At 43.9% G+C, this 26272-nt stretch overlaps 1 protein-coding gene across 26 annotated transcripts in view; it reads left to right on the top strand.

Annotated features, from left to right (window-relative positions):
* The window catches only part of HAO2 (hydroxyacid oxidase 2), a 199242-nt gene that overhangs the window by 114323 nt on the left and 58647 nt on the right, over positions 1–26272 (top strand). The window contains exon 1 of one of the 26 annotated variants that reach the window (XM_085023422.1): positions 21226–21351. The exons of the other annotated variants lie outside the window; for them this stretch is intronic. The gene's annotated coding sequence lies outside the window, so the exon portion shown is untranslated. Of the gene's footprint in view, positions 1–21225; positions 21352–26272 lie in introns of those variants that run through there. 26 annotated transcript variants of the gene reach the window in all.

The following is a 26272-nucleotide window of genomic DNA, read 5'->3' as shown; positions in this document are numbered from 1 at the left end:
CACCAGCCAGTGTGCCAGAGAAGATCCTGTCTTGCCTCTTCCAGCTGCCCTTTCCCCCTGGGGAGGCCCTGGCCCCTCGCTTCTCTTTTCTTCACATTCCCCTCTTCACTGAAAATCTGCACAACAGAAAGGAGATACACAATGATATAAATTTTAAAAATTCATTCATTTATACAGCTGATGCATGAACAACACGGGTTTGCCCTGCAAAGGGTCTCCCTCCACCTCCATTACCCCCACCCTCGCAGGTCAGACCCTCACAGGTATTGTTCAGGGGTCAGCCGTATACCTTCCATGGTTGGTTGAATCCACAGGGATGTGGAATGGCCTGTCCCAAGGCAGGGCCAGCAATTGCACAGATGTGGGTGAAATGCCACAAGGCACTTGGGGACTGCTGGAGATTAATGTGTCAGGCAAGGAGAGGCAGACACACAGACCAGGGTCTAGACGGCAGCCAGGTCACAAAGGGAACATGTGCGCTGCAGTAAGGCATCCAGACTTCATTCTGTGGTCACCAGAAGCCAAGACAGTTGTAACTGGTGCAGGTACAAGATCTGAAATGCTTTGTAAAAATGGCACTTGGTTAAAAAAAATGTTTTCAGTAGAATAATGTGGCTTACATTATTGCCTTTCCCAGACCAATGAAAGTGAAGTCTCAAGCTACATAAATGAAACTCATTAATATTAGAAATCAGGAGTCATAGTACAGGAAGGGGAGGGATTTGGAGAAGATAAATGAAGACCTCGGGCCCTGGAAATCACACTCAGACAATCCCCCAAAGCTTGATTTCCATATCCCCTCTGCTTGCCTGCACAGGTCTCCATGACTGGGAGACCCTTAACAGCAGAAAGAAAAAACAAAGTCCCTGAGCCCCACCCCCACCCCAGCCCCCTCCTCCTTTTGTTAGAACATTCGGTAGAGAGCAGTGACTGAGAGGATCAAAGCATTTACTTCCTCCCCTTTGATGTGTGGTCAGACAGGCTCTGATGTCAGAGGCGTGTTGCATTTCATTAGACCCCATATTAAGCTTCCTGGAGGTCAGGGCAACCAAGCCATTTTAACCTGGCTAACACCAGTCTCACGTGGCCGGACATAGCAGTGATCCTGAGCTCCCTTAAGACCCATTAGGAAATTATACAGGTAAAGACACTGAAGTGTGAATATGTTTTCTTGCTCTAAACTGCTTTACATTATGAGGCCTCTCTTCGAGCTCACTTCTCTGCCAAAACCGGCCTGATTCTGCATTCTCACTTCATATGCCGTCCTCATGTCAAATTTGGAGCTTCAAGCAGGTATGAAAAAGGCAGGTTTTGGTTTGAAACATACCGTTTTCAGCTAAGACAGCCCTCTTTCTCTAAAACAACTTCTGCAGCCTCAGCTGACTGCAAGCCCTGGGTTTTCCTTGGGCCGGGTTCGGTGTGCTCTGGCTAGTGGCACTAGGTTTGCTACCGATATTGGAAGAACAAGAGTTCAAAGTCCAGCTAGCTTCTCTCCAAAGAAAATGTTGAACCATAACTTTTCTCCTGTTTATAAGACAAATGGTTTAAGCTGCCCTTCCGCCCCAAAGGAGCACGTTTCCTAGCACACCTTGATTTCCGGCTGCATTCAGAATTTGCAATGGGAAAGCGCTTTTGATGGAAAAACCAAAACTTTCACAGGTGAGATCTGCTCACTTCCCAGACCGGACTGAGGCTCAGGCAAATCTCTGGGTTCATCTCCCCAGGATTAAACTCGCCCCGTCTGTAAATGGGGGAGTGGTCCTCAGCACCCTTCCGTGGGTGTCAGGCTTAGCCCCTGGCTCTGTCTCTCACACCCAGGTGACCTCGGCAGCTCTCTTAACCATTCTCAGCCCAATCCCCTCACCGATAAAACCTACTCAGACCACTGAGGGAACCGTGGCAGCCTTCACTTCCTTTCTGAAGATAGCTTCTCACTCTCCCCCCTTCTCCTCTCTTTCTAGTCTCCATTCTCTTCCCAGCAAACTGAAGGTGGCATGCTTCATTTGGGCCTTGGATTAAGCTTTTCTCTTTGGCTGGAATGTATTTTCTCCCTGTCGTATCCTATCCTCAGAACTTAGCTCTATTTTCTCTTGGAGGACTTTGCTGAGAAGAGTTAGTAGTTCCCTCTACTGTGATGCTCCAGAATTTCAAATATATATTATAATGTGATAAGTCCTGCAAGTTTATCTACCAGTTTCAACTAGACTAAGCACTCCTCAAGGCAGGGATCAAATCTTTTGTATCTTTCTTTCCTTATGTGGCACTTCTGTTCATAATAATAGCTACATTGCCTTTACTGTGTGCTAGGCAATGTGCTCCTCGTTCATTCATTCATTCATTCATTTGCTCACTCACAGATCTTTATTGAGTACCTGTAGTAGTCTGTAAAGCCTATTTTTTTTTTTTTTGGCTTTTTGCCATTTCTTGGGCTGCTCCCGCAGCATATGGAGGTTCCCAGGCTAGGGGTCTAATCAGAGCTGTAGCTGCCAGCCTACGCCAGAGCCACAGCAACGTGGGATCCGAGCTGCGTCTGTGACCTTTACCACAGCTGACGGCAACGCCAGATCCCCAACCCACTGAGCAAGGCCAGGGATCGAACCCGCAACCTCGTGGTTCCTAGTCGGATTCGTTAACCACTGCGCCACGACAGGAACTCCTGTAAAGCCTATTTTAAAATACTCACCATATGTATGTATCCATACATTACAAAAAGTTTAGCATCTGCAATTTTGAATACACAGGACGTTCATGTCCATCTGCCTCTGTACCAGCTGGTCGTCCTTCCTGAGTTGGTAGGCGCCTTGATCCTCTGCCTTGAATACTGAAAAAGATTGATAAGGGGGAAAAACTCTTTCTAAAACACATTAAAATGAAAGTTAACAGTACCAAAAACAATTTCTGTAGAGAAAGGAAGACTGTCTATGAAAACAAGAATCTAATTGATATCAGACTTCTCAACATTGCAAACAAGAAGCCAAGGGGGTGATTAACATCTTCAAAAATGTGGAAGGGAGAGAACTTTGAACCTGAAATTTCATAGTCTGCCATGACCTGAGGGGAGTGTCTTGCACTGAAGAGTATGTTTAGCTCATTTGTGTATCTTGAGGTTGGGTGAGAGACAGCGTGAAAAACATAAGCCTGAGTCAGTGTTGCAGCAGAAGGTATGAGGAAGAGCGGAGTCTTATCCCCCCAGACACCCTGTTCCCAGGATGATATATGTGATCTCAATTCCCTGTTCCTCCTGTGCCAGCTGTGGGGACAGTTAGGTTTGTGAGGGTGGCAGCTACTCCCAGACTTAATGTACTGCCTGTAGTCACCAAAAGTTGACTCCACCTCTCCCTCCTCCTTCCTAGTGATTGGAGGAGCCCTGGCATCTTATGTCCTTCTAACCAATGAGGGAGTGGCCAGGAAACATTGCCAATCACTTTCACCAAATTCTTAGAGACCAAAAAGTTGGCCCAAAGAAACAGAGTGGCCAGGTTCCAGGTGTATGTCACCTGGCTACAAAACCTTCATTTCTAGTTCCTCATTCTTGGCTATACACTGGTGGTCAGACAGAATAGCAGGAGAAATGAGGGTTGTGGTGGAGGAGGATTTGTTCCTGGAGGCAGTGATAATCTGCTGAACAGCAATCAGAACCTTAACGTTCAGTTAATGTATGTGGTCCTCCTTTTGCATCAGGTAATTTGCATCCCTTTCACTTGTGAGTAATAAATCTCTTATTTCAGTAATAGATCACTGAGGTTGTAACTTTGAGTTCGGGCAAACCATGAAGAGAGACATTCAACCCACATGGTCTGGAGAGTAGGGCATACAGCAAACACAAAGACTAAACATAGGCATTAGCAAAGAAGAGAGGCTTTGACCAAATGGACAGAGTGCTGACTCTTAGTGGTTAAGCGCTGGGTCAGGTGCTGGGGACCAAGACAGACCTAGTCACCACTCTCAGAGTGTGCCAGAGAGTTTCCAAAGATGTCCACCACCAGTTTCCCCACCTTCTCTATGTGCATACTGCTCCTGTGTTGATAAGGTCCTGTTGCTCCTCCCCTTGAATTTATGACTCCTTAGACCAGTAGGATGCCACAGAAGTAGTATCTTGGGGCTTTTGAGCTCAGGCTTTGAGGAGGCTTGCCCTTTCTACTTTCTTCCTCTTAGAATCCAGCAACTATGCTGTGAGAAGTCAAAGTCCCATACAGAAGCCACATGTAGGCACTTGGGTCAACAACCCCAGCAGAGCTTCCACCTGACACCGTCTATAGCTCAGCCTAGTCCAGGCCCCAGGTGACTGAAATGCCAGTTGACACCATTTGGAGCAGAAGCATCACCCGGCTGAGGCCAGTCATCCTGCAACATCATGAGAATTAATACAATCATTGGGGTTTTAAACCCCTGAGGTTTGGGTGGTTTGTTTTACTGGAGGAGGTAGCTGAAACATAAAACTTCTAGTTTAGTGGAGAAGATAGGCATTAAATAGGAGATAATAGTAAAATGTGATGACTACGCAGGGTACTGTGGGTGTATAGAGTATGTCCCCACGTTGAGAGCTCAGGATGTGTACGAGTTAACTAATTGAAAGGAGATAAGAGTGTTCTGGAGACAGGCAGAGGTCTATGTGAGGGTGAGAAAGAAAGCATGCAGGGCACATCTAAGACGCATAATTATAGTGCAACCTTCTCATGGAGTGCGAAGAGGGCTAAGATGAGAGGAAGGCAGTAGTATTTTAAATTTGGAACTTATCGGAAGAGAAGCCTTTGAAGGACTGTACACCTGAAGTTATGTAAACTGATTTGTGATAAGTGCCATCTTGATCACAGTGTATTGTGTAAGTACTAACAAATCCAGTCTTTTTTTTTTTTTTTTTTTTCTTCTTTTTAGGGCCACAGCCATGGTATACAGAGGTTCCCAGGCTAGGGATTGAACTGGAGTTGTAGCTGCCAGCCTACGCCACAACCACACCAGATCCAAGCCACACCTGCAACCTGCGCCACAGCTCATGGCAAGACCAGATCCTTAACCCACTGAGCAAGGCCAGGGATCGAACCCAAATCCTCGTAGATACTCGTCAGGTTCTTAACCTGTTAAGCCATGATGGGAACACCCATCCATTTTTATTATACTCATTTTTGACAACTGGATGGGAGAATGGAGAGTCTTTGTGGTTGTGAATCTCCCGTGGCACTCTTTGCTGCTTTGGAGCATGTGGCACTTTTGTTCTTGGCCATAGCAGCTCTGGTCCCCAGGCTTGGCCGCCTTCGGGTTAGCTAGTGGGTGGGACTGGAACTGATGCATTCCACATGAGCTGAAAGCCCCTTGGCATGGACTGGTACAGCTCCATCTCCAGTGTTACACATTGGTGATCAGTCTGTCCCAACAACCCACCAGAGACGCCTGCTGTCTTTCAGGAAACTCCGTGCTCCTGGGCCAGGCCCCTTGTTTGAATACCCCTGAACATCTCCCAAGGAGCTGCTCTAAAGCCCGGCCAGAAGGAGAAATAGATACAGACCCAGAGAGACTGGAAACTTTCGGCAGGAAGCTATAAAATGAGATGCAGCTTGGAAAAATACAGATTGTTACATCTGGGAGAGAAAATAATATATCACCAGCAATCCCTGCACCACCCCACCCCCACCCCACCCCACCCCACCCTACCCCCAGCAAATACATAAATATATACAGGCCTAGGAGTGGAGCAGAGGTAGATTATTGTCAAGCAAACAAGGCTTAAACTTCAGTCCCTCAATTGCACAGACCCCTTCCAAAGCCTTGGGAGAGCCTAGCAATGTGTTCTTCATATGTTTTTGTAAATTTGCAGAGGTAAGCCATTTTTGCATTGTTTTTCTTAAATAGAACCATTCCCCACCCACCCACACACACAAATTGCATAAGCTTCACACTGCATAAAACCTGGGCAGACTGAAATGTTTGGTGGCAAATCAGTGACAAGGTTGGTGGTCACTCGGCTAAATAAGAACACCTCTTCCTCGCTCATGCAGCTCTAGTAGAATAGTCCCTTCAAGCAGAATATAATGAAGTTAGGCTCAAACCCTTTCGGGACATACCTCAGGCAAGGCTGTGGGCAGATGTGGGCTTGGGTGTGTGTAGGCAAAACCCCTGCATCATGTGACTCTGAAAGGGAAATGTGAAATGGAGAACATGCATTCTGACACCACCAGCCTTTCTCACGCTGGGCTTCTCCTGTGGTACTCCTCTCTCTCCCCTTTACCAAATCTCACCTTTGGTTTTCGAGCCTGATGGATTATGTTCACAACGAAATAGATGTGGCTGGTTATTGACCAAAGCTTTTTTGGGATGGTGGTCCCTTGTCTTCATGTTACTGAGGTTCAAAGCCTTAAAGGTAAAGAATTGTATTCCACCAGTAGAATTAATTTCAGAAATAGATGGTAGGAACCCTTAGGATCTCTGAGAAGTCCCTTAAGACTTCTTAAGGTGAGCACAAAGGTTAGGCTGTCCCTCTGTGAGGGTTAACTCCTGGGAGTCTGAGAGGAAGAAATCAGCAAGAAGAAAGCTTGAAATGACTTTTTTGAAATCTCATATACAGTTTGGATTGTCTTCCACACAGAAGCATGTTTTCGGCTATGTCCTGTTGACTACAGTTGCCCCCACTGGAGGAGGCAGATGATTATCCTGTGGTCCTGGATGACCTCCCTGTGTGTCACATGGGCCCAGGGGTGTGGGTACCCCAGCTGGGGAAGCCCACTTTCACTCATTTAGCGTGGAGCTTCCAGGAGCAGCTTTGGCTCAGGAGAAGGCCTCCTCACAGCATGAGACAAGAAGGAGTCTTCAGTGTCTGGAAGAGTTTCATGCTTTTTATGTCTCAAATTGCACTCTTTCTTTCAGGGCTGGGTTTCTTAGCCAGTTCCGTGTGCACAGACATTTGGCAGAACCAGCATCCCGAGTACCGATGGGCTAGTTTTGTGAGAGGCGCCGGGGAAACCCAGGGGAGGGTGTTTATTGACAGTGGAGGTGCCCCGGGCTTGGCTGAGCTGGGCTCTCACCCTTTCCGAGCCCTGTAGTGGCACCTTAGCCAGGGAAGCTCTCCTCGTTGCCCAAGCCTAGAATCTGTGCCTTTAACAGCCGTCACAAAAGATGCCTCTCATCTTGTTCCAAGCATCCTCCTCTGTGCTTCTTCGTCTGAAGTTGAATGACATCACAGTTACCGAACCATAGAAGCTTCCCATTAATGAAGGCAGGCAGTGGACTTCTGACCCTGAGAAAAAGCTGTCCTAGGTGGCCTTGGTCTTTCTTGCCTGCTCCCCTGTCCCCTCCATTTTCCATATCATTGTCCCCCATAGGAGGTCCCTCTCCTTCTGGACACAGGACTCCAGGGCTTCAGACTCAACAGTCACCCCTCTAACCTCAGTGCATGTACACTGAGGGTCTCGGAGCTGGCGATTTAGTCTTCTTAGAAATAGTCCAGAAGATTTCAGAAAGATGGCAAACTTAACACCAATAAAGAAAACATTAATGATCAACTCTGAAGCACATACGGAGGAGTTTTATTTTAGTTTGTTTTGCAGGGGGCCTTCCCACACCTCTCAAATCATCATTCTTCTTATGTAAAAGGCAAGTCCAACCAGGAACTCCTTTGCTTTAGGTATCCTGAGAGCAAAATCTGCCCAGGCATTCCAAGCTCTCAGTGCTGCTCAGTTAAATCAGGCTTAAATTTCAGGAGAAGGGGAAATGTATTTCCAAACCCCAGAGGGGATCCCTTGGGCCAAGTTCTGCTCCTTCACGATGCAGTCATTGCTGCAGTGGTTAGAGCCTGCAAAGATACCCGTGAATATCCACATGCCGCCTGCCCAGGCCTCTGAGCCTCAGGGCTGGACGAGGAGATCCCCAACCAGAAAGGCCTCTGCGGCAGGACCTCCAGGGTCCTTGGTGATGATGCACTTAGTCTCCTAGGAAACCAGTCCCAGCCAATGAGGTGCATGGAGTCCCAAGGAAAAAAGTCCAGGCCCCATCTGAGACATTTGTTGGTAAGATACCTCTTGTCTGCTTAGTCTTTGACTTATTACTGGCCACCAGCTTTTGAGGCTATGTACTTCTCTGACTTCTTCCCACTTTTTTGTCTAATTCTGCTCTTGTCCCCTCCACACACACGCATATCTCCACCATGCTGTCCTCCCTCTCAGCCCAGTCAAGTCTGAGACTTCCTGCTTTATTTTCCAGGCGCTCCTTTCAGGCACAGCTCACTCAGGAGATGCTCACCCTGCTTTTGTGCAGCATCCTATGCAGCCCTGCAGAGGATTAGGGGGAAGGTTTTCAATAATTTCAAATGAGTTCACATTGGGGGAAAGTACCAGCTGTGGTTTCAGATCAGATAAATGATAACACCAAGGGGGGAGAATAGGCGGGTGACACTGAGAATATTTACCTATTTCTACTGTTACCTTTAACTTTAGCTGAATGACGGTGATGTGTTGTCCCATTGTGCTGGCTGGTTAGTGTGAGGGGGCCAGAATAGAGCAGTTAATATCCGTGTAAGCTTGGCTCTAAATGCAGAGAGCCTCTCAGCACATGAGGGCCAGCCATGTTATGGGGGGGTCACTGCTCCCTGTAACAGCCTCTGGCAGGAAACACGAAAAACCTGCATACTGGCTGCGTTCCCTTGCCCTGGACTCCATCCTGTTTGGGTGGGTCTCCCTTGCTTGGCATATGTGTGAAGGCATCTGTCTGTTTCCCTGATCCTAGTTGGGGCTGAAACTGGTTTTTTCCAAAATCTGTTACGTATTTAGGGTGTGTCATGCCCCGAATACTGGGTTTCAGTGCTATTCAAGTAACTTGTACAATTAATCACACTTTATATGTGGGCGATTAGGGCTTGAGCTGGCATGGAGCATATATATATTGGGCAAAAATAGCATGCAGATGCTACGTAAGAACTAAACTAATAGCTGGTATTTGTGTCATGTGCTGTCGTTTGCAAAAAGCATTATTACTTTTGGTCCTTACAGTGATCACCTTGAGGTACCTAGCAGCGTGAAAAATGTTATTACTCCCATTTTACAGATGATAAATATGGGACTCAAAGGAGTTAAAAGTGGCACTGTCAGAACTTGAGATTGCAAATTCCCTCAAAGAACTCACAGGCTGAAAAATATGCAACTTTCGCTCCAGGGGTTCTTTAGTTATGTTGTTTGAAATTCTCTGTCATGAGCCTGCACTAACTTTTTCTTTAACATCTTTATTGAGGTATAATTGACGCACAATAACTGTACATATTTAAAGTGTACAATTTGATAAGTTTTGACATATATGTATACCCGTGAAATCAGCACTATAATTAAGATAATGAACTTATTCATCACCCCCAAAAGTTTCCTTGGGCTTCGTTGTAACTGCTGCTTCTCATCCCTACTATTCCCAGGCGACCGCCGATCTGCTTTCTGTCACAGTCTGTTGGTTGGTCTTGGTTAGGAATTTTATATAAATAGAATCATACATAATGTACCCCTTTTTAATTTGGCTTCTTTTGTGCTGCACAGGATTCAGTCATGTTGTAGCACATATTGATAATTGATTCTTTTTTTTCTGAATAGGATTCTATTCTCTGATTAGAAATATGTGGGTTGTTTTCAGCAGTGTCAGGCTATCACAAATAAAGCTCCTATGAAGGTTCCTGTACAACTCTTTTTTTTGCTCTTTAGGGCCGCACCCATGGCATATGAAGGTTCCCAGGCTAGGGGTCAAATCAAGCTACAGCTGCCAGCCTACACCACAGCCACAGCCACAGCATCACAGGATCCGAACCGCATTTGGGACCTACACCACAGCTCACAGCAACACCCGATCCTTAACCCATCGAGCAAGGCCAGGGATCGAACCTGCAACTTCATGATTACTGGTCGGATCTGTTTCTGCTGCACCACAACGGGAACTCCCGTGTACAACTCTTTATTTAGACAAATGTCTTCATTTCTCCTGGGTCAGTATGTAAGAGTAGAATGTTTACATTATATGCCTGATGTACATTTAACATTTTACGAAACTCCCAAATTTCCAGAGAGGATGGGCCATGTTGTATCCCACCCGCAGAGCAGGAGGGTTCAGGGCCTCCCCATCCCTCCCAGCGCTAGGTGCGATCAGTCTTTTTATTTCCTAATCTGATGGGTATGTAGTAATTTTCTTTGTGGGTTTAATTTGCATTTCCTTAAGGACTAATGATGTTGAATATCTTTTCGTATGCTTACTTGATGTGTAAATCTCTTTGGAAAAGTATCTGTTAACACTTTTTGCCCATTTTTTAATTGTGTTGTTTTCTTACTGTTGAATTTGGGGAGTTCTTTCTAAATATTGGACACAAGTTATTTTCAGATGTGTGCTTTGCAAATAGTTACAGTCCGTGACTTAGCTTTTCATTCTCTTGATAGGTCTTTCCATTTTTCTATTGTCTAATGTATGGATTTATCTTTTTTCTTTTTTAACTTGATTTACTGTGTTATGCCAACTTCTGCTGTACAGCATATCAATTTATTCTTTTTTTTTTTCTTTTCCAGTCACATCCTCATCATATGGAAGTTCCCAGGCCAAGGACTGAATCCAAGCTGCAGCAACAACCTACGCCCCAGCTGTGTCAATGCTGGATCCTTAACCTATTGCTATGGGCAAGGGGTCAAATCCACACCACTGCAGAGACAATGCCAGAGCCTTAATCCACTGTGCCACAGCAGGAACTCCTCAATTTATTCTTTCACGGATTGTTATTTTGGTATTGTATCTAAGAAATCTTTACCTAACTCAAGGTAGCAAAAGTTTTCGCCTATGATTTTGTAGTTTTAGGATTTACATTTAGGTCCACGATCCGTTTTGAGTTAACTTTTTTATGTAGTAAGCGCAAGGGTCATTGTTTTTGCATGTCCAATTGGTCTACTCTGTAAAGACTGTTTTTCATCATTGTTGAAATCAGTTGTCCATATGTGTATACTTGTGTTTCTGGACTCTCTATTCTGTTCCATTAATCCATTTGTTTGTCTTCATGTCAATACCACATTGTTTTGATTACTGTGATGGTTTCTTTTACATGCCCACTTGGCAAGGATGTAGTACCCAGTTATACAAGCAAACCCTAATCTAGATGTTGCTGTGAGGTTTGGGGTTTTTTGGTTTTGTTTTGTTTTTTAGATTTTTTTTGTGAAGGTATTTTGTAGATGTGGTTAACACCTATAATCAGTTGACTGTAAGTCAAGGAAATTACCCTCAATAATGTGGGTGAATCTCATCCAATCATTTGAAAGCCCTGAAGAACAAAAAGCTGAGATTTTCTGGGTATGAAATTCTGTCTCATAGCTTAATATTAACCCTTGCTGGAATTGCCAGCCTGCCTTATAAATTTCATACTTGCGGCCCCCACAATCATGTGAGCCAGTTCCTTTGTGTATGTATATAGGTAGATAGATAGGGTATGCATAAATATTCTCCTGTTGATTTTGCTTCTCTAGAGAAACCTAACTGATATAATTACTGTAGCTTTATAATAAATCTTTCAATCAGATAATTTTAATCTTCCAACTTTGTTTTTCAAAGTTTCTTAGTCTATTCATATAGTAAAGCAAAGAGAGGAAAGATGACACTCCCCTGAGTGTTCAGGAGAGATGTACAAAAAGAGACGGTCTGGCATTCTCGTTGTGGCTCAGTGGAAACGAATCCGACGAGGAACCACGAGGATGCAGGTTCGATCCCTGGCCTCCCTCAGTGGGTTAAGGATCTGGCGTTGCTGTGAGCTGTGGTGTAGGCTGGCAGCAACATCTCCAATTAGATCCCTAGCCTGGGAACTTCCATATGTCATAAGTGCAGCCCTAAAAGGACAAAAGACCAAAAAAAAAAAAAAGAGAGAGAGAGAGAGAGATGGTCTGAACTGTACCATAAAGTTGGGAGAATTTCTACAAATAAACCTTGTTGGATGGGTGTTCTTCTATTTCAAGAGGAAGAAACTGCTTGAGGAAGCCCTTAAAAGAATAACTTTTCTGAAATATTCTGGAAATTGGAGTTAGCCAGTATGGCTAGAGAGTAAAGGAAAAAGGGGTGATATGTTTGATAACATATTTTGGGTTAGTACCCTTTCACTAAATGAAAAAGGCAATTGAAATTGGCTTCTGGCTTCTGTACAAGAAGGAATTTGTTAAGATGAATGATTCAAGAGTTCATAGCTTCAGGCATGGCTGGTTCCAGAAAGATCATTGTCTCTCTGTCTCTGTCTCCATTCTTTCCTCCCCACAACTGTCAGTCCTGCTTCTTTTCTGTCACAGCAAGGGCTTCTCCATTAGGTGTACCCTGACAGCTGCAGGCTTATCTTACCTGTTTAACTTTGTAGAAAGCAAGCTTCTTATTTTCACATTAGTTCCTGTTAAACAAAAATTATCCCAGAAATGGATTTCCTGTCATGGCTCAGTGGAAATGAATCTGACTAGCATCCATGAGGACACAGGTTCGATCCCTGGCCTCGCTCAGTTGGTTAAGGATCCGGCGTTGCCATGAGCTGTGGTGTAGGTCACAGACAAGGCTTGGATCCTGTGTTGCTGTGGCTCTAGCGTAGGCTGATGGGTATAGCTCTGATTCGACCCCTAACCTGGGATCCTCCATATGCCGCCAGTGTGGCCCTAAAAACACAAAGACAAAAAAAAAAAATTATCCCAGAAATGAGTCTCACTAGAGTAAGTGAAGTTACATATCTACACCAGAACCAGAAACTGAGTTTTAGGATACACTGCCTTCTCAGAGCTGGGTCATGTGCCCATCACTGAAGGGGGAGCGATGTGAGGTGGAGTACAGAGGTGGAGGTCAGTGGAATCACCACAACCTTCTCAACTTCCTCTCTCAGTGGCAAGTTTCTGCACTTGGGCATTTTTTTTTTTTTTTTTCCATTTCATCCTTAAGACTTTCTGTTGATACTGCTTTCTAGGTTGCTTCTTTAAAAAAAAAAAAAAAAAAAGCCTGAACTCCCACTTCTTTCCCCTGAAAGTGTCATTGTCACATGGGCTGGTTTCACCACATTTTGTTGTCCCTGGTTGTCAGTCAGTTCTCTCCAGAGTTCTAGTTTATTGCTGTCACGACTGGAGTTTGCAACCGCTTTCAATTTGGCTCCTTTGTGAAACTCATTAATATGCAGTTATCACCTCTCTCAAGATCATTAACAGACATTAACCAAAACCAAACCTAATAATGAAGTCGGAAGATTCTGTGGCAATAACTCTTCCACAGGAAACTAGGGAACTTGACAGAATTGACATTTGGGTAGGAAAATGGAAAGACAGCACACAGAGTTTTCATCAATCCCAAAAAGAGACCTTGAGCGGAAAATGAAAGAACCACAGTATAAGGACAGAGCGGTAGAAAAATATGTCCAGCGTCTGTTCCTATAAATTTGGAGTAAAAATTGCAACCATGAGTATCTGCAGGTTTCAGAGGTCAGAGGTCTGAGGTTACAAATGATGGTGTAAATGAGAACTCAATTAGCAAGGCTCAATGAGGAGCAGTTGACCAAAAAAAAATTTAGTTGTTCACTGTTCTCCGCGTTCTGAAATGTTCACTCTTTGGTCTTAGAGGTGTGATCAAGCTGCTTTTTCTCTAGGCTGGTGGTTCAGTTTTACCCTGACTGTCACTCAGCATATGATATCCTTACCATTGCTGAAACATATAAGCTTCTTCTGTTGACCTGGTGCTACTGGAGTTGTTTTATGTGTTAGAGGTTTTCCTGTTCTATTTGCTGTGGATCTTTGTAATCTTCAAAGCCATTGATTCACGCATATTCTCCTCTCTCACCTGTACCACTGCCCCGGCTCCTAGCTAGCCGGCCTCCTTACATCCGTCCTTGTGCTCCACTCCCTGTTATGCACCCAATCGCTTCTCCTTACTAAAGTCAGTGAGAAGCTCTCTCCAAAACACAAATGAAATCATATCATCTTGCTTTCCTCATAAGCAAATAAACTGAAGCACATAAAGGAGCCATGTGGGTTGGCAGACATTATCACCAGTGTTCTGCTTGTGTATAGGGAGGTAAGAAAGTGAAAAGCAGAAATAACTGAGTGTCTTAAGGCTATGATCCTTTGAACATAGTTGGCATCATGCATAATCTGTCCAATGAGTTGCAGGGGGAAGTCATGTGAGTTACTTCTAGGCTGGAGCACTTGTGACCTAGGGTGAGCACCTCCCACGTTGGGGGTGTGATGACAGTGCCTTTATCGGCCAGTTGTCTGTGGAATTGCAATCTGCAGAGCTTTCCTGCCAATCTTCATTGACCATATGAGAGTAACCACAACTTTGGTGTTTCAAATCACTAAAACTCTAGGATTGTGGTTTACCAAAGCATAGTCAAGACTATTCTGACCAATACAGATATCAGAAGTGGAAGAAGGGTGCAACAACAACAACAACAAAAAACCCAATTCGACCCCTAAAATATGTGACATTGGCTAATAAGCCAGGTGGTAGCTGGTAAGAAAACATACCAGAGGCTGGAAAGTTGACAATTCATGTTATTTAATGGGAAAGCATTTCATAAAACTGTGACCTTCAGTCATTTTGGAGGCATATCATGTGCCTAATTAACTTTAGGTCTATGAGAAGAGGTTGGAAAACAGAATTTTGTAGCGTGTGTCGGTTCAGTTGGCTATATGTGGCAAGGTACTACAAGAAAGAGGTGCACTCATAAAAGAATTTGTATATTTTCAAGGAGGAATGAAAGAAAACAGAGAAGATTAGGAGGTCCCTGGTGGCCTAGCGGTTAGGGACTCAGTGCTGTCACTGTTGTGGCTTGGGTTTGATCCCTGGCCCAGGAACTTCCAAATGTTGAAGGCATGGCCAAAAAAAAAAAAAAAAAAAAAAAAAAAAAGAGAGAGAGAGAGAGAGTGAGAAGGTCAAAAAATTCAGGGACGGCATTCCTGCTGTGGCACAGCAGGTTAAGGATCTGACATTATCTCTACAGTGGTTCAGGTCACTGCTGAAGTGCAGGTTTGATCCCTGGCCCAGTGCAGTGGGTTAAGGATACAGTATTCTACAGCTGTGGCATAGGTTGCTGCTGAGGCTCAGAATTGATCTCTGGCCCCAGAACTGCCATATGCCATGAGTGCAGCCAAAAAATAAAAAAAAAAATTAACTCAGGGTTGCAGAGTCAAGTACTTCTCAATTCTTAACTATAGAAGCTAAGATTAAGGAAACCTGTGAGCAACAAAGGTTAATTAAAATTCAGCTTTGCTGGGAGGATCAGATGGAAGGTATAGTCATTATACACAGTTGTCAAAACCTCTGAATGGAGTAAAGCATCTTGTACATTCAGTGAAGGGTGGAGTAAATAAAAAGTTGTGACACTTGGATTAAGACTAGAGATAGACATGGGGATGAGAAAGCAGAGGAATAGCAAATATGGGAGTCACCTTTCAGAAAGGACCAAAGGTATGGTTAATAGCACATAAAACTACTGAAATCCACTGTATGGGGACTCTCAGGTTAGTGAGTTTTTGAGAATTAAATACCAGGGAATTGTGGGCCTTGACTACAAAGATGGTGACTGTTAGTCGTCCAGGCCTCTGAACATCTAGGACAGCAAGTGGACGGGACAAATGCTCAGTCCCCTAAGAAGCCATATCCCTAATGTCTATTTTAGATGTAGTCAGAGGGAGAAAAGAACAGGAAGAACATCCTATAGGGTGGACTTAGAAGTGATAGAGAAAAATGGCTGGGGGAGCTCTTTCAACCTGATGAATCAGAGATTAATCAAGGTACATTTCCATTCCAAGGAGGGAGTCTCAAAAGTTAACCCAGCAGGAGTCAGCGCTTCTACAGGCCAGTATCTGCTGCACATCTCTGTTCTTCCTTTTCTCTGAATAGGGGTGTTTATTGTAGTTATCATGTCCCTATTCTGTCGCTGTGAATTGGGAAGGGGGAACAAATCCCTTGGCTTTTTAAATTCATAGATCTTTCAATAAAAAGATGCCACATCCAGGCCTGAGAGACAAATTACAATGTGAGCTCTCATGAGGAAGGAACATCTGGGCTTCATTCAAAGATCCTAGACTTTGAATTTAATACCTGACTTGGGATATTTAAGTTGTCTCCTTGGGGAGGGGAAGAGGATGTTATGCACCTATTAAAAGATAGCACTAAATATTTAGAGACTGGAGGCAGACTGTAGCAGATATTTCTACTGTTGGCCAATACTCAGATCACCCCTCCTTTGGAGAACGTGGAGAATTGTACTTCCTCACACCCTTGAAGCTAGATGTGGCCATATGATTAGCACTGACCAGTGAATGGGAGCCAGAAGTGCAATGAGCCAGGAGTATTTATATGACAGTACATTTGACTCAGCTCCTCCTTTGACCCAACTCCTTGCCAACTGAGATGGCTGTAAATGACTTAGAATCTTACTCCACATAGAGGAAGGAGGCTACACAAACGTGGAGTGACTAGAATGAGCAGAGGTTTTTCTGCCAACCTGATTTGGACATGCAGTGTGAATGAGGAATACACTTTTGTTTCAAGCCACTGAAATTTTAGAGCTGCTTGCTCTTCAACATAACCTTTCCTATTCTGAAGGATATACTTAACGTTTTGCAAAGGCAGAAAGAAGAGGCTGAACCAGGATTTAAATTCAGTTCTTTCAGGCTCAAAGTTTCCAGCTCTGCTACTACCTCACTATCAGTTGCAAGGGCATTCTAAAACCAGTCCTTGAACTAGGGCTGATGAGTAAAAGTCAGCACTTTATAGCTTCCAAAAAATTAAAGCATGAAGATGTTGACAAAATATAACTGGGATGGAAGAGGACAGAGAGGGAGCCTAATATGATTGATCAAAGTTGGGGAATGAAATTATAAAACTTTATCTGGATTAGCTTAATTTCCTCATGTGAAGAAGATGAAAGTTAGAGATACTTAAAAGAGAAGCACTCAGGGAATTACATGAGAATTAGTTACGCAAGTAAGCATTAATTTATTAGGTCCTACACAGAAAGTTCTGCAGTGAACTCTGAGTGACAGGTGGTTGTATGTGTAATGAGGGGTAGGATGGCAGTTGGGGGTCAGGGGGCTGGGATGATAAGTGGGCAGGAAGGAATTTATAATCGTTTGAATAGGTAAGTGAAACACCTTTAATATCTCTTTAATCTTTTACAGAAGTTGTTAAATGGACTTTTAATGGTTAAAGTTCAGGCTAGGGATTTTAGCTGTTATACAAAAATCAAGAAATACATTTAGATATTTGTAGAATTCAGGTACTTTTATATTTTCCTAGAAAAGTATTATCTTTGATTCTTTGTTTCCTTAATGTTATCTATTTTAATAATTTTTTCCCTTCAACATAACAATGAAACTTCGTAATTATAAATCTGCAGGAAATTGAGCCTAATGTTGCAGCCTGGAATGAGGTTAGTAAATCTTGATGAGACACCTTATTACTTTCCTGACATCTGGTGGCTATGTGGCTTAATTGCAGGAATATTTTCTTAGTGTGGCAAATGAAATGTGAAGATTGATCTTCAAATCATGTAGTAATGTCTGCAAGTGTTTTTTAATTTCCTTATTCTTCTATTTATTACTTTCTTTGGCATCTTTAATATTGTTTTTTCTACTTTGTCTGTCTCTTTTCTCAGATATAGCATTTATTTATGGACAATAATGTATAACCTACATATCCAAGGTATCCAGCACATTTCTGAAGGGGAAAATTAGAGAAAAAACACTGAGCCTGCCAGAGACCTATAGCCAGGATTTCAGAGCTTCCCAAATTCATGTAGTTCAAAGATCTACCAGAACTTTCATTCATTCACTTATCTAACAGCTCCCACTGTGTCTAGGCATGATATGAGGTACTGAGAATTTTGAGACAGAAACCACAGTACTTGCCCTCATGGAATTCACTACCTTATAGGGAATAAAAGAAATAATTTCTATATAGTAGGATAGCGTAATCATAGGTCATTCTGGAGCATCCCAAATGCTCGAACCCTACCCTTGCAGACATTTCTAATTGCTTTCAGCTGAGCACGAAGTACTTAGGAACGGCCCATGTGTATGTTACACACAAGGACCCATCCTAGACTTGCCTCTTTTCTCTCATTCTAGCTATATTCAGTACAGGGATTAAAATATAATATTGGACAAGGCTAGACATATAATAAGATCCATATCAGGAAAGGCCTTGCAGGACATACCAAAGAAATTGGAATTTGTATGGTAGACCAGGAGTGGTCCACACTGGTGGCCTGAGGGCTTCATGGCTAAGAGATGTTTTGTTTGGTTTGCACAGAGTTTTGAAAAGCCACCTACCTTGACAGGTCACAGTGCAAACAGCTAAGTGCATATTGTTTTACCAACCGTCCATACTCTGAATTTGTGTTGCCTGTAGGTGCCTGTGTTGAAAGCTCAGTTCAACCTGACAGATGTTAGAAAACCACTGGAGAGTTTTGAGCAGGTGAACAGCATAATTCTATTTGTGTCTCCCCAGTGGTAACATGTACATGAGATAGGAAAACTACGAATTAGTGATAGAGACCAGCAAGAGACTATTGGAAGGGTCCAGATGTGAGACCCTGAACCGGGGGAGCAGCAAAGGGCATGCACGTAAGATTGATTTAAGAATAAGGAGAATTGGCAGGACCTGATGAGTAACTGTTTATGGGCATTTTGGTTTGTTTGGTTGGTTTTGGTATTGGTGGTAGGTGGCAAACAAGAGGGAAGAGTCTAGAATGACTCCCAGGTTTTTAACTTGGGCAGAGGAGTAGGTGGTAGATGGATGTCCCGTTCCTAAAGAGAGGTCCCACAGGATGTGAGGGCAAGTCAGGGACCATGGCACATGTTAGGTCTAGGCAGGTAGTATTTGAGGATTGGGGTGGACATTCTGGCAAGGATGGAAGTTGGGATGGATCATAGACCAGTAACAAGTCATGGAGCTGAAATTGGAAGTTGGAAGGGGTTCTCAGACACCAAACCCATAGCTCACAGAGAAATCCTCAAGCTTGGAGTCAGGATAAGAATCCACTGTCTCTGGAGTTCCTGTTGTAGCTCAGCATCCATGAGGATGTGGGTTTGAGTACTGGCCTCGTTCAGTGAGTTAAGGATCGAGCATTGCTGTAAGCTGTGGTGTAGGTTGCAGACACGGCTCAGACCCCGTGTTGCTGTGGCTTCAGTGTAGGCCAGCAGCTGCAGCTCCAGGTTGACCCCTAACCTGGAAACTTCCATAATGCCACAAGTGTGGCCCCAAAAAAGAGGAAAAAAAAAAAAGAATCCACTATCTCTCCCTCAACCAATCCAAAATTATAACAAGAACAATAGCGATAGCAATAGTAGCAGTGATATAACAGTTGTCTTTAATAGAATCCTAATTATGTGTGAGGGTCCTGAATTGTTTTGTTTATGCCTCATAACAACCTTATATAACAGTGTGCTTATTGTCCCCATTTCACAGATGTGAAAACTGAGGTGTAGAGAAGTCATAGAGCTGGCCCAGGTCACGTAGTGAGTGAAGGGGTAGAGCAGGAACCCATCTTCAGAGTTCCATGCTTGTTACCCCCCATTATTCTGACACCTTTGGCAGCAGTGTAATATGTGGGATCCCAGGGAAGTTGGCTTCTTTTGATAAAGTTCCACCCCTTCCCCCAACCTGCACAAGTGCCTAAAATTTTAATTTTAAAAATGTGTTTCTTAGGGTCTAGATCAATCATGACCAAAAAAATTTCTTGAATCCCTCTTTTCAGGTCTAAAAACCTCTGGGGGTTGATGATCTGGTCTGAATTTACAAAGGTACTCAGTCTGACTACACCGTAGAATCACCTGAGGCTGGGACTCACTCCCAACACCCATAGATATACTAGATAGATAGATAGGGAGACAACAGACAGACAGACAGAAAGAAAACAGTGATGTACACTATATACACAATATATACACACCATCCACTATAGATACACTATATATATACATAAAACAATGATTGAAATTTGCATCCAGGGTTGAAAACCAAGGGAAAGACAGTGATGGAAATGTAAATCAGACCGTGGGCGTGGGCCCCAACGATCTGTGCTTGCTCAAGTCTTCCAGGTGATTCTGGTCGGTACTTTGGTGGCATTAATGAGCAGCCACAGAAGAGTAAAACAGGTACAAGGAGAGGATCCCGCCTCGGGCACTGGAGGGGAGAGGAAAGATGTTGAAAGGGGAGCCTGGCCAGAAGACAAACTTCTCTTCTCTTACAGAGAGAAGTCTGATCTGTCCTTCCCCATGTGTGGACTTACTGATGTGTCCCTTCACCCCAGAGGGTGTTGGGCAGAATTGATTCTGTTTCTCCCAGAAGTATTTCTGGGGAAGTGACAGCATCTGGCTGGAGAGAAAGGCAAGCCTCTGGCCTCCCCAAGCAGCTACTAAGAAAGGTGAGGTTCAGGGCATGGCCAGAAGATGGCTCCACACTCGGGGGTCCCCTGCAGTCTTGTTAGGACTTGGGAGTCTAATGTCCAGGATACTCACCGTGATGCAGAGACTGGGGAGTGAGACCCGAGAGATCTGTGGGCTACGAGATCTGTGGGTTGGAAGCCTAGGTTAACCAGAACTTATTTTTCATAGTTTCTGTGGCAGAAGCAGCAGAGATACCACTTGCTGGGAAAGTATGTGAAGGAAGGATGGCTCCTTATCCCCAGAGAGCTAAATGGAACCATCTTGGGCCCTCCCCACGCCACTCGGGGAGATGTGTTTCAAGGGGGCGAAATGTTTTATTGGAGAAATTCCAAGGAGGGGAGGAGAGAAGCCTGAGAGGGGCAGCCTGACAGGTCGGCAGATGGAAACAGCCCCTTTGGTGCATGTGGCTGAAAGCTGGAAGTCCATCCCTCTGAAGGCGTAGCAGTCGTCCACAGGTCCGGGATGCCTTTCATCTGCCTCCCCTCGGCTTTGGATTGTGAGAAACAAATGGGGGCCCACTTTCAGACTCCACCCAGCTGATAACAAATGGGATGGAGGCCCTGGAGTCTGCCAACTGGGGCTTTCTGTTCAGGTTTGCTGCTTCTGTAAAACAAGGATAAAAGTGATCTCTTTTCCTGAGCACTTGTGAAGATTGAGGAAAATTGTGGACGGGAATTTTCTGGTGTGTAACAGGTACTCCACAAATGTCCCTTCCAGAAGTGCTCCACAGCTGTAAGGTCAAAATATCGTCAACTAGTCATTTATTCCTTAGGTCAGTTTTCTCTAGAGAAAAGAACGCAAAGGAAGTAATGATACCCTCTTCTTCTAGGGCCGTAAGAAACCACAAATGTGAGCTCCCAATTAATCCAAGGATTATTAATTGGCAATTACTGGACCTTGGATAAACTTCTCACATTCTGATATTGCCTCTACACAAGGATGTAGAGAAGAACAGGTAAATATCTCTTGTTGTTTGACAGTTTACACAGCTTAAGGGTCACTTCCGTTATCATGGTTTGTCCTTTTACAGGTCTTATCTTAGTCATCAGTTAAAAATTCATTAAACCTGTTAAGTAATATTTCGAGATAAAGATGGACCCCCTGAGTTGCCACCATTACTTTTATTTATTTATGTATTTTGTAAGAGAATATACATTCTTTTTCACAGCTTTGTATCAATAAGTTAGTTTTATAAAATTCCCATTAATGCCATTCAGGAAAGAAAAAATCAAAGCCCTCATTTTACAAAAGCCTATGTTGAATAAAAAAGTATGTATTTCAGAAGAACAAACAATGAGGAGTGAAGCCTCTTAACTGTAAGAAACTACAAATACTTATGTGCCAGTTACCACATCTACACACTCACAGCACATACACACTCAGACACGCATTGAGCCATGGAACATGAATCTGCGATGTGCCTCTCACATGCCAAACACTGCTGCTCAGGACACAAAGTGGTCGAAAGCAGCTCCTGCAAAGAGAGAGAGAGAAAGAGAGAAAGAGAGAGGAAGGAAGGGAGGGAGGGAAATTCAGCTTCTGCATATCCAGGATCACTTGAGCATTTGGTTGGAAGGTCCAGACTGAACCTGACTGATGGTCTCTTCCATCTGCCCAGAGCCCAGGTGGAGGTGTGCTCTTTATAAAGTCAATTATGATTTCTAGGTTTTCATGCTGCAGAATCAGGAGCTTATGGCTTCCCAGCAGACTTAAAGCCGCTTTAAATATGATCTCTGATCCCTGAAGAAAGATCATATTTTGGAAAACACAGAGAAGCAGAAGGTTAAACCAGATCAGTTTCTGATGAAATGATACTCTATTGCCACCCCCCCCCAACACACACACGAGCTGCCCACCATTACTTTTAGAATTTATCTTTTTTTTGGTCTTTTTTTGTATTTTCTAGGGCCGCACCCTTGGCATATGGAGGTTCCCAGGCTAGGGGTCAAATCGGAGCTGTAGCCGCTGGCCTCCACCACAGCCACGCCAGATCTGAGCCTCATCCTCAACCTACACCACAGCTCACGGCAATGCCGGATCCTTAACCCGCTGAGCAAGGCCAGAAATCAAACCCACAACCTCATGGTTCCTAGTCGGATTCATTAACCACTGAGCCACGACGGGAACTCCAACTTTTAGAATATGTCTAGGGGCCATAGCCTCAGGAACACAGCCCTTCCCCACATAGTTCTAGAATCACCATGTTTTCTGGAAATACATACATATATATATATATATATATATATATATATATATATGGTTAAATATTTACTCCACAGAAATATGTCTATTGAAACGTTCTCCAGACCCCTCTTGATTGCCAAATGTGGTAGAAACATCAGTCCTTATCCCACCACTGCTCTGACTGCATTTGCCACCCTGGACCTCCTTATAGACTCGTGTACTCTCTCAGCTTGAGTAACAAACACTCTTGACTCCTGGCTCTTATCTCTTTTAGTGCCACTTCTCAGCTCCTCCTTGGACTTCTCTCCTCCTGCACCTGTCACTTCTGGAAGGTTTGGCCCTTGACCACTCTCTTTTCACTCTGTGTGCTCCACCTTAGTCGATCCTGTCTTTTCTCTCTTGGATGTACTCGCCTCCATTTTCTGAGGCCTGATGCTACAGGCAGTAATGCTCCCCACAAATGACATTTCCTCCTCTACATTTCCCAGCCCCTGCACGATATCAACTCTGGCAATGAAATGTGAGCAGATCCAATGAATGTCACTTCCAGCTCAGGGAGTAAAAGGCTAGGGTGACTCTTTAGTCTCTCTCTTCTCTTGCCAAGGTGACTGAGAAGGACTCGTGCTCTAGATGCAGAAATTACAGGATGATGCAACCTTGTCATTTTGGGACCCTGGGTGACGATGTGGAACAGAGCTCCTGAACAATACATATTTCACATGTAGTTTGAGTGAGAAATAAGCTTTTGTTTTTGTCTTAAGACACTGAGATTTGAGATTGGTTGTTACAGCAAAATAATCTGTTCTGGCCTAATTTCCAAGTCTGGCACCTAGGCTAGTGTCAATATACCATAGTTAATAAATGACTTGCTGTTGGACAAGTCCATTCCTCAGAATTGTCTCTCTTCCAGCAGTCTAAACTCTGCTGGTAGCCTCACACTGTCTCTAGTCATTGACTCAAGAAACACAGGTATCAACCAAGACATCGCCAATGCCAGCCACTCTGCTTCAATCCAATCACTAAATGCTCCCAAAATTACCTCCCAAATATCTCCTCCGTCTCTTCATCAGCTCTATTGTGACTTCCCTAGTCATAGAGCTTATAACCCCTTGTCTGGAGTAGTGGGATGGAATCTTGAATGCTCTTCCTGTCTCCTGCCTTGCCCTCCTCTGCCCATCAAACCCAGCCTCCCAACTCTAGTCAGAGTGAATGTCTAAATTATAAACCCAACTCTGCCTAAGACCGTTTACAGCTCTTTGTCACTTACAAGATGAAGCTTTAAGTTTCTTGGCTTATCATAGAGGCTTCCTGGCACACATGACCTAGGTCCTACTTGCACTTTTGGCCTGAAACCGAGCCTCTCCCAAACTGTCTTTGCATTTGTAATACTGCTGGATTACTTGTAGCTTTACCCACCATATGTGGTTTCATGCCTTCTCCCCCGACCTTGTGCCTGGTTAGAGCCTACGAATTCTCAAAGACTCTCCCAGGCATCACTTCTGCCAGGCGGCCTTCCCCAGCCCTCACCTGCCCCTCTGTGTTTCCACAGCATCCAGTTTATGTTTTTGTCACAGTGGTAGTGGCTCTGTTGGAGTTCATAGATGGGAAGGTGAACATGCTTAAGGTAAGGAGAGGCCCAAAGATCTTTCTTTGACTCCTCAAGGCATGTTTCATTGGGACATTATTGGATTCTGGATCTCTGTCTAGGAGGGTCTCAGAACAATACACCTGAGTGGTACTCAGTATATAGACCACCTTTGTTCCTTCCTTCCTTTCTTCTTTCTTTATTTTTCCCTTCCCTCTTTCCGTCACTTCCTCGTTCCTTCTAGTTTAGGGGTCAGAAAGACTGGGTTCAAATCCAAGCTCCCCCATTTATTAGTTGTGTGACTCTAGAAAAGCTTCATAACTTCCCTGAGCCTTATTTTTCTCATTTGGAAAATGGGGATTATCATATTACCATAGAGATATTCATCGCATTGGATTGTTTTAAGAATTAAATATGTACATAAATAAATAAATAAATAAGATACCTAGAATAATGTCTGATACAAGGTAAGCACTCACATATTTGGGGAGTTCCCATCGTGGTGCAGTGGAAATGAATCTGACTAGGAACCATGAAGTTGCGGGTTTGATCCCTGGTCTTGCTCAGTGGGTTAAGGATCTGGCATTGCCATGAGCTGTGATGTAGGTTGCAGATGTGGCTTGGATCTGGCATTGCTGTGGCTCTGGCGTAGACGACAGCTGCAGTTCCGATTTGACCCCTAGCCTGGGAACCTCCATATGCCGCGGGTGCAGCCCTAAAAAGCAAAAATAAATAAATAAATACATAATAAATAAATATTTGGTAAAATTATTATTAACTTTCTTTGACCTATTCAATAAGTAACTAAATAATAATCAACATTTAATAGCAATCCCTAAGCTTGGAATCTAAGTTAGGCCGACTGGTATTTTGGATTTGGGCCCAAACCCCCATTCACTTGCCCAAATCCCTCTGTCTAGAGGCTGAAACCAACATTCCATACCAGAGTTTCAGTTATTTGACTTAAGACTTGTTCCCCCTTAAAGCACAAATACCACATAAAGTCTTATCAATCATTTATAATGCCCTTATTGAAGTAGTCCCAGACAACCCCAGCTGGAAATAATAATAACTCCTATTTGTATGGCTCTTTACAATTTACAAAGCACTCTCACATACTCTTGTTCTTTTGATCCTTAGAACAGTGCTGTGGGGTAGGAGGCAGAGGCATGATTAGGCTCGTTACCATTTTAGAGAGGAGAACACTGAGACTCACTGAGTTTGGGAGCCCAGATCGCCACAGCTGGCACCGCACGAAGCTGGGGCTCCCTTTCAGATGTGGTTCTTGGTCCTAGCTTCCTCCCACTCTGCCATGCTCATATAACTTCTGAAGCGCGCTACCAACAATACAGGGCTTAGACCCCCAGGTGCCTAATACAGAGCTGTGGGGGGCTGGCAGCTTATGCTTTTGTATTCATGAGTTTAGAGACTTGGGGAATGTTAGGGTCTTCCGAGATGGTCTGTTCTAGAAGCCAGGATTGGAATCAGATTTACTGAGTTCATACCCAGCCGTGTCACATACTGATTAATCTTGAGAAAGGCATTTAACGTTTATGTGCTTTATCACCTATAAAACAGGGCTAGTAATAGTCGTCATCCATTAGGGGTTTGGGGGGAATCAAATGAAAGCACTAATTTTCAGCCCTTAATGAATGAATGTTAGCCACCATCATTAATGTGCTCAAGTCCCAGCTGGTGAGATTATTTAAAGTTCACTGCCCTTCCAAGATGTAAAAGACTAGGAGATTCCCTGAACCCACCTCCCATTCTATAGGTAAGGACACTAAGACCCAGTGAGCAATGAACTTACCACAGCACAGCTTGGAAAAGCAGAGACTGGAACCCAGACCCCTGAGTCCCTAACTGGGACCTTTTACCATTTATCGTGAGTTGTATCCTCTACTTGGTCTGTGGAAAGCTTATTCAGTCATCCAAGAGATTTATGCCTAGCCCTGTGAAATAGCCACTGTAGAAAATTACAAATGTTTATAATCTATTTGGATTGGCAAATGTAAAATAACAGCATAATTTAAATCAGCATTTAATTGGTGGGACAATTTGTATGATGCCTTTGGTGAATGAGGCCATAAAGCATGAAGCATGTGGG

This window comes from Sus scrofa, chromosome 4 (genome assembly GCF_054392235.1).
Source record: "Sus scrofa isolate SSC_HxYL_T2T_F1_AM1 chromosome 4, Sscrofa_HxYL_maternal_Yorkshire_Landrace_v2.0, whole genome shotgun sequence".
NCBI classification, from domain to species: domain Eukaryota; kingdom Metazoa; phylum Chordata; class Mammalia; order Artiodactyla; family Suidae; genus Sus; species Sus scrofa.
Note: the sequence above shows the minus strand (reverse complement) of the source record. Positions and strands in the feature narration are given on the sequence as shown.